This window comes from Chionomys nivalis, chromosome 26, assembly GCF_950005125.1.
Source record: "Chionomys nivalis chromosome 26, mChiNiv1.1, whole genome shotgun sequence".
NCBI classification, from domain to species: Eukaryota; Metazoa; Chordata; class Mammalia; order Rodentia; family Cricetidae; genus Chionomys; species Chionomys nivalis.
In genome coordinates this window covers 15,931,612-15,939,359 of record NC_080111.1, presented here as the reverse complement: position 1 = coordinate 15,939,359, position 7,748 = coordinate 15,931,612, and the positions used below count along the sequence as shown (strand labels likewise).

General features: G+C 44.7%; 1 pseudogene; it reads left to right on the top strand.

The window, feature by feature from the left end:
- Positions 1-2,850: 2,850 nt before the first annotated feature.
- LOC130867073 (protein L-Myc-like) lies at positions 2,851-3,996 on the top strand (annotated as a pseudogene).
- Positions 3,997-7,748: the final 3,752 nt, after the last annotated feature.

Below are 7,748 nucleotides of genomic sequence, written 5' to 3'. Positions count from 1 at the left end.
CACATCTTTGTAGAGATTCTTCTGGGAAGGATCCAGCAAATTCCACTCTTCCTCAGTGAAGTTGATATGCACATCATCATAGGTCACTGCCTTCTAAAATATGTCATATGTGATAGTGACATGATAGCGACAACATTGTAAATGTATACTTCTTTGATAGTATAGTCATATAATTCTGGTGTTCCCTAATCATATTACAAGACATAGACAGTCATTTTACAAGGAAATTGAATAGGAGAGTCTTCTCTGTCATTTCTGTACTCTTTGAATGAGATATCACCTTACAAGAGAAATATCTATTACCAGAGAGAAACAAGGAAACAGATCAACAGTTCATAGCACAAATGAGAAATTTTTATGAAGATTAACTAACTACAAATAGAAAAATAAGTTGGACAAACTGGGTGTATTGACTCATGCCTTTAAGATCAGAACTTCAAAAGCAGAGGCAGGTATATTTTTCTCTGAGTTAAATGCCAGACATGTCTATGCAATGAGGCCCAGGACAGGTGGAAGTACATAGTAAGACCTTATCATCCAAGAAGTGGTGATGCATGCCTTTAATCCCAGCAATCAGGAGGCAGAGGCAGGTGGGTCTCTCTGAGTTTGAGGCCAGTCTGTTCTATAAGAGCTAGTTCCAGTACAGGCTCCAAAGCTACAGAGAAACCCTGTCTCAAAATCAAATAAACAATAAATAACAACAAATAAATAGAAAGGCACTGTCTCCATTGCAAAAATCAGTGAATCAAGCAAGAAGAATAGAAGAATTCAGAGGTTTTTACTGAAGTTCCTACAAAGAAGTATGCATTCACTCCACTTCTCTATTTATCTTCCGAACATCCGAAGTGCCCTATTTAAACTGTAATACCAATAACTTTTTACAAACAGAGCTTTATGTTTAAAACAGTTACAAATGGACAGATGAAAATATTAGCAATATATATCTTGGGCATAAATAATAAACCCAGGCTGGGAGAGAGATGACTGAGTAGTACCTAGCTTTTGATGGTCTTGAATAGATGTGGCAGAATTGCCAGTACTTATTTGGGAATCATAACTATCCATTATCCCAAGTTCACAAATTCTGAGATCCTTTGATCATGTTGAGGACCAGGTACCCATGTGGTGCATAGTCATGCCAATACATAAAATAGTTATATTAATTTTAAAAATGTAAAGTAAGCATAACAAGCAGGAAGAAGTTCATGTACCTACAATTCAATGACTCCGAATGCTTAGGCAGTACTAAAGTCATGCCTGCTGAAAGTCTTCCAGACCCCAAAATGGGGAAACATTCTACTTCTATTATAGGTCACCTCAAACCCAGAAACCTGACAAGAGCACAGCATGATCAACAACAGACAGAACAATATGTCACTACCATATTCACACTCTCCTACTACAGCACACCCTGAGTATACCAACACAGCCAAAGTACAATTAAGTTAGATCAACTATGAAGATGTTATATGTCCTTATGAAGGAAGTGAATGAATTCTTTAAAATAAGCAAGGGAAAGATAAATGAAATCTTGGAGAATAATAATAAACCCCTTAAAGAAAGCCAAACAAGCAAACAGTTGACAGAAATGAATAGATCAGTTCAAACTGAAAATTGAAATAGAAGCAAGTAAAAAAAAAAAAGCAAGCCGAAGGAATTCTGGAGATAAAAAACTAGATAAATGAAAAGGAAAAAACTGGCAAATTAAGGTGAAGTCTATCCTATCTGTTGCTTCTATTCTGAACTGAGGTAGAAACCACTCTCCACATGCAAATCCTTTTCCTTTTCCTTTACCTGCAATGGATATTCAGTTTCATAACTCAAATTTATAACTTTGAAACTGGTGGTAGAATCATTTAAGATTATAAAGGTGTTATGTAGGACAAGTCCTACAGAGAAACACTGTTTCAAAAAATTTTAATAAAAGGAGTAAAAGAAGAATAGCATCTTGGATACTTCCAGAGGGGAAATGGGAGAATTATAAGAAGTCAATAAACAATATCATATGAATTTGGGAGGAGGTCAGACAATTCTACTCAATTGGAACAAGGTTATCTGAAGAACTTTACTAAGAGCACACTGGCCTGGGGACTGATAACCATAGCTCCATATGCTGAAATGGTTGGGTTCTTAGGACCCAAAGGAACCCCTCCACAAAGGCCTTGGCACCAGACCATTACCAACTCTCCAAAGCATATTTCTGGTTTTAGAGAAGGAGCTCCATTTTATTATCACTACATCAGGTCTCCAGGAAATTCATAAGGATTAGCCCCCAAGCTGTTACTAGATCTCCTAGGAATGTCCCTGATCCTTGCCTGAGGGAATAAATAAAACCCTTGATTGATCAGGTAACTCCTCTGCCCAACAATGTTTTGCATTTCAAATATTTGTCTCCTGGTGTCCTATTGCCCATCTGGAAGAACTGTGCTTTTCTAAAGAAGAAAACTGGAACTTTGAGCCACATCAGGCCTTGAGGTTGTTTAGGAACCTGTAATGCCTCCTTGAAAAGCTTGCTAGAGGTTTTTTCTTATATGAGGATGTGCTTGATGTCTGGTTTTAAATCAATGGTGGCTTCTCTGTAGTAGTTTGGAGTTAAATATCTGGACAATCCAGTTGAACAAAGTGTGCCCTAGCATCCTAAATTCTAACAGCCCTGATTAAAATAAATTTATTGGCAGATGGCGCTCCAGCGTCGATCCCGGGAGCATCCTGGCTGCCCTGTGCAAGCAAGGTGGGGGGAGCACGCGCAGGGGTGCGCTCAGTGGCGCGCATGTGTGTGTGTGTGGGGGGGGCTGCTGGGCTTCCCCGAGCCAGTAGGGAGCTGCTCTGCTCCAGGTGGCAGGCCACGGGAGCAAGGGAGCAGACATGGATTTCGACTGGTAGCAGCACTATTTCTACGACTATGACTGCGGGGAGGAGTTCTACCACTCCATGGTGCCCAGCGAGGACATCTGGAAGAAATTTGAGCTGGTGCCGTGGCCCCCATGTCGCCACCCTGAGGCTCAGGTCCTGGCGTTGGGGACCCAGCCTCTGGGATTAGTCCCGGGGAGCCTTGGCCAGGAGGGGGTGCTTGGGTTGAGGTGGAATCTCAGGGCCATTTGAAAGCTTGGGGCAGGAATTATGCTTCGATCATCCCCCGTGACTGCATGTGGAGCGGCTTCTCTGCCCAGAAAGCCCTGAACGGCTGGAGAGAGTAGTGAGCAACCGACTCACCCCAGGCGTGCCCCGGCGGAACTTGCCCAAAGCGCCCACCACCCCGAACTGCACTCCCAGCCTGGAAGCCAGTAGTAACCCGGCGCCTGCCACCACGTGTCAGCTGGGCAAACCCAAGACTCAGGCCTGCTCCGGGTCGAAGAGCCCCAGCGACTCCGAGGGCGAAGAAATCGACATGTTAACGGTGGAGAAGAGGCGATCTCCGGACATCCGATAGCCAGTCAGCATCACGGTGAGAGCAGACCCCCTGGACCCCTGCATGAAACATTTCCACATCTCTATCCACCAACATCAGCATAACTATGCTGCCCGCTTTCCTCCAGAAAGTTGCTCTCAGGAGGGGGCTCCAGAGAGGGGTCCCCAGGAACCAGAGGCTCCAGAGATGGAAGCTCCCAAGGGGAAAGGGGAGGAAGAGGAGGAGGAAGAGATTGTGAGCCCCCCCACCTGTAGAAAGCGAGACTCCCTAGTCCTGCCACCTAAAACCTGTCAGTTCTGACACTGAGGACATGACCAAGAGGAAGAACCATAACTTCTTAGAACGAAAAAGGAGGAATGACCTCTGTTCACGGTTCCTGGCCCTGAGGGACCAGGTGCCCACCCTGGCCAGCTGCTCTAAGGCCCCCAAAGTCGTGATCCTAAGCAAGGCCTTAGAGTACTTGCAAGCTCTGGTGGGGTCTGAAAAGAAGATGGCTACAGAGAAAAGGCAGCTCCGGTGTCGGCAGCAGCAGCTGCAGAAAAGAATCGCGTACCTCAGTGACTACTAACCCACCAAAAAGCCTGACTTCTCTGTCACACACATGCATTCACGTACGCACACGTTTATTTTCTATCTTCTCTCTCCCTTTTAGTAATTTGCACATTTTGGTTACAGCGGGGCAGGCTGGACAGTCGATCCCAGAATGCATTGCAGCCAGTGCATACACAATAAGGGCTTGCATTCTTGGAAACCTTGAAACCCAACTCGCCCTCTTACCTGACTCATGGGAGTGCTGTCTTCTCTGGCACCTTTGGCTTCTCAGCTGGCGGCTGACTGAGGAGACTCGGGGTCTGCCTAGCTCACTGGCTTTGGAGGAAAGGCCGATGGATGCTATGCAACAGGTGGTGGACGATGCCAGGGGCTGCAGCCTGCGTGAAATCTCACTGTGTTAGAGCTTTAGGCTAGGAAAGGATGCAGCTCCCATTGGTGTCTCTGGGGATGACACAAGGACACCTGGGCCTGGATACTGTCCCTGAGGCCCTGTTTTCCAGGACACAAGAGAGCTGTCCTGGGTGAAGACAAGCTTGCAGTCTTGATCAGCATGGACCATTACCTCACTGTCAGACACTTTACAGTAGCTGAGGAGTGGAAACCTTTAAGATACTTTAGGACATTAGGCCACACCCTTCCCTCTACTCTCAATGGTATGACTTTGAAAACATTTAAAGGGCTTGGCCTATAGATTCTTTGTCTCAGAGCTCTCTGAGCCTTCTCAGAGAGAGACCTGCCTATCTTTACAAGGTATTTTGTTTGTTTGTTTGTTTGTTTCTGCCTCTGTTATGCAATTGGCACCACAGCACCCTTTCACACAGATCAGAAATATTTCTGCAGGACGTGGGAAAATGACTCATGGGAAAGCCTTGGCATCCTGGCTCATGAACATCTTCCTTGCCTGGGTGTTTTCTGCAGTGCCATTTGACGCCCAGCTTGGAACCTTCTCTCAAGGCAGACACAAAGAACCCAGGAGGAAGTGCCTGACCACTTCCTCTTTCCCTCCAGCCTCTCAAATCAGTTCTTGATTTTTGTCGAAATTTTGCAGGAACAGTGTAAACCTGTCCTTCTGAAGTAACTTCAAGGAGTTTGCTGACTCTGAAGCCACCATCCTTGTTCTCTGGGTCACCTCCTTCTCCCCGAATCTGGGCCTGATACTCTGGGGGGAGCTGCTGAGATTCATTGGGTGCCCCAGAAGGTACAGGTGGGTTGTCAAGGTGACCTAGGAGCAGAGCTCAGCCAACTCCTACAGGTTTTGCTCCAGCTGTGTTCTGCAGCACCAGGTGGAATCTAGGTTCAGCCCTCAATAGGGAAAGTGACCCAAGCTAGCGGTGGTCATGTGGGCGAACTAGGGAGATCCTAAACTTTGCCTGACGAAGAGTCAACCTTTTCGGAACTCTGCCCAGAAAGGCCAATTCCTTCCTGCTGGCCCTGCGTTTGGAAGTAGGGGAACAGTGTGGGGGGCGGACAGATGGTAAATACTACCTGTGCCTCTCAAAGACCAGTTGCCACTTCCAGATCTGCCCATCAAGATGGCTTGGCATTGCTTCCTGGCCTCAGAGAAAGCTTTGGAAGTAGCCGTTCTGCCTGCTGGGACAGGACTTTCAGGCACCAAGGGGCTCCTGGGACTCTGCTGGAAGGGTAAGTGGGAAGCAGGCTACTGAAGACTCATTTGAACAGCTTGTTTTCTATAAGCTGCTGCTGGGTTACGTGCTTCGCAAGTTTTTTTTTAATACTGTATTTTTGTATGCTTTTTGCAAAGTGGTGTTAACTGTTTTTGTACAAAAAGAAACACAAAAAAATAAAATACATTTATCTTCTGGGTGATTTAGAGGCAGTCCTCTCTCAGCTAATTCTACTCTGTGAGACTGAACTATTTCCAAGGCATCGGCAAATCCTTTATATCAGCAATTCAACTCTTCTACGTGGCAGCTTAGAAGTGCAGCGCTACCCAACAGGTGAGCTGCCTTGAGACCGTCCACATAGTTAAACACAAATGGAGATTGTATGTAAAGTTAAATGCAAAGTGCTCAATTTTGAAAAGATACTGGAGAAACTAGGCCTCTCGAATATGGCATATTGAAGTTGAGCAGAAAGATTTTTGTACACACAACACCCTGCTCCCAATTCTCTAAGCAGATTAAGCCCACAGCACTAGGTCTACGAATTAACAGGACCACATGGGAATTCATGAGGCAGAGAATATGGCGGCAGACTCCCACACAGATCCCGCAAGGATGCACCATGCTGTTTGCCGCACTTCACCCTCTTCTCCTCCCCATCTGGAGAAAGCATTCCCTCGCTCACCATGTTGTGGTTCCTCAGATCGCCAAAGCTCTCAGATCGTCCTCTCCCTGCAGCAGTAACTTCATCACAGCACAGGAAACAAACTCCTCCACAAAGCCGAGTCTACAGGCGGTGCCTGGAAGAGCCCTGCACTGTTTCTGACTGGCAGGTCACCTGGAGGACCTGATTGGCTGGTGCAGTCTGAGTGGCAAGAACACTCTCCACAGGGCTATAGTGTGCTTAAAGACACAGTACAGTAGTTCCTGGCCATTCCTTCCACCTGAGTCAAAGATCTTTTCTAGATTGGCCAAGCTTTGCATTTCAATAGCACTTGCCCCTTGCTCCAAAAGGAGACACTTTCACAATCTTGCACTCCATAGGAACTTTTCCTTTCTCCTCCGGACACAATGTGGCTAGGTAGCTTGTACTGTGCACTGCGCTGTGCTAGGTGTGCGCAGTGATTTCTTGTCCTACAGGGGGACGGGTGCACAGAATATTAACAGCTAAAGATAACTTTAAGGTCACAAAAGATGATTGTTCTCAGGCTTCCTGCTGAGGTCACATGAATATAAGGTACTTTTTACATGGTTTTCACAGGGATTTCACACAACAGGAAAAAAGAAAAGAAGGAACCAGATCTTAAACAAGATGATTAGTCTTTCCCCAACTGATGGCTGGATGATGGCTCCATTGCTTTATGGATTCTATTCCTGAAATTCAAAGCAAATTCCAGGCAAATGAATAATAATAATAATAAAGTGTAGTGTTCATGAAAATTTGAATACATAGATAATAATGCAGCTAGGAAGAATGTCTACATGAGCACTATTGTTAGCCAGCACATCTCTTTCCTTGGTCAGGTAAATAAAATATACAACTGCAGTATTCAAGATTCTCTACATGAGCAGAACAGGTAGAATGAATCTCACCACGATTGTAAGAAGTGGGCTTATTAGAATGTCTCACAAGCTGTGGTCCAGGTAACTTAAAAGTAGCTGCCTACCATGGTAATTGGAAAAATCCAGGACATCACTTCTCAATGTTTTGTCTAAGATCAAGTGAAGAATTCAGTAATTATTCAGTCCACGAGACTGGGTATTGTGTGTGTTTTGTTTTCTGCTATGAATTTGAGTAGTGTGCTTTCAAGGTCTGGGAAGAAGACTTTGGTATATTGATGGAGATTACATTAAATATATTAATTGATTTTGGTAGGGTTGCCATATTTATTAGGTTGATTCTACCTATGCAAGAGCATCTTTCCATTTTCTTGTATTTTCTTCAATTTCTTTCTTTAAAGACTTAAAGTTATGAAATAACAGGTCTTTCACTTCTTTGGTTATTGTTACCTGAAGATATTTTAAATTATTTGTGGCTATTATAAGTGGTGATGTTCCTCTGATTTCTTTCTTAGCTTCTTTTTTATTTGTATATAGGAGGGCTACTGATTTTTATGAGCTGATCTTGTTTCCTGACAAATTACTGAAGGTATTTATGGGCTGTA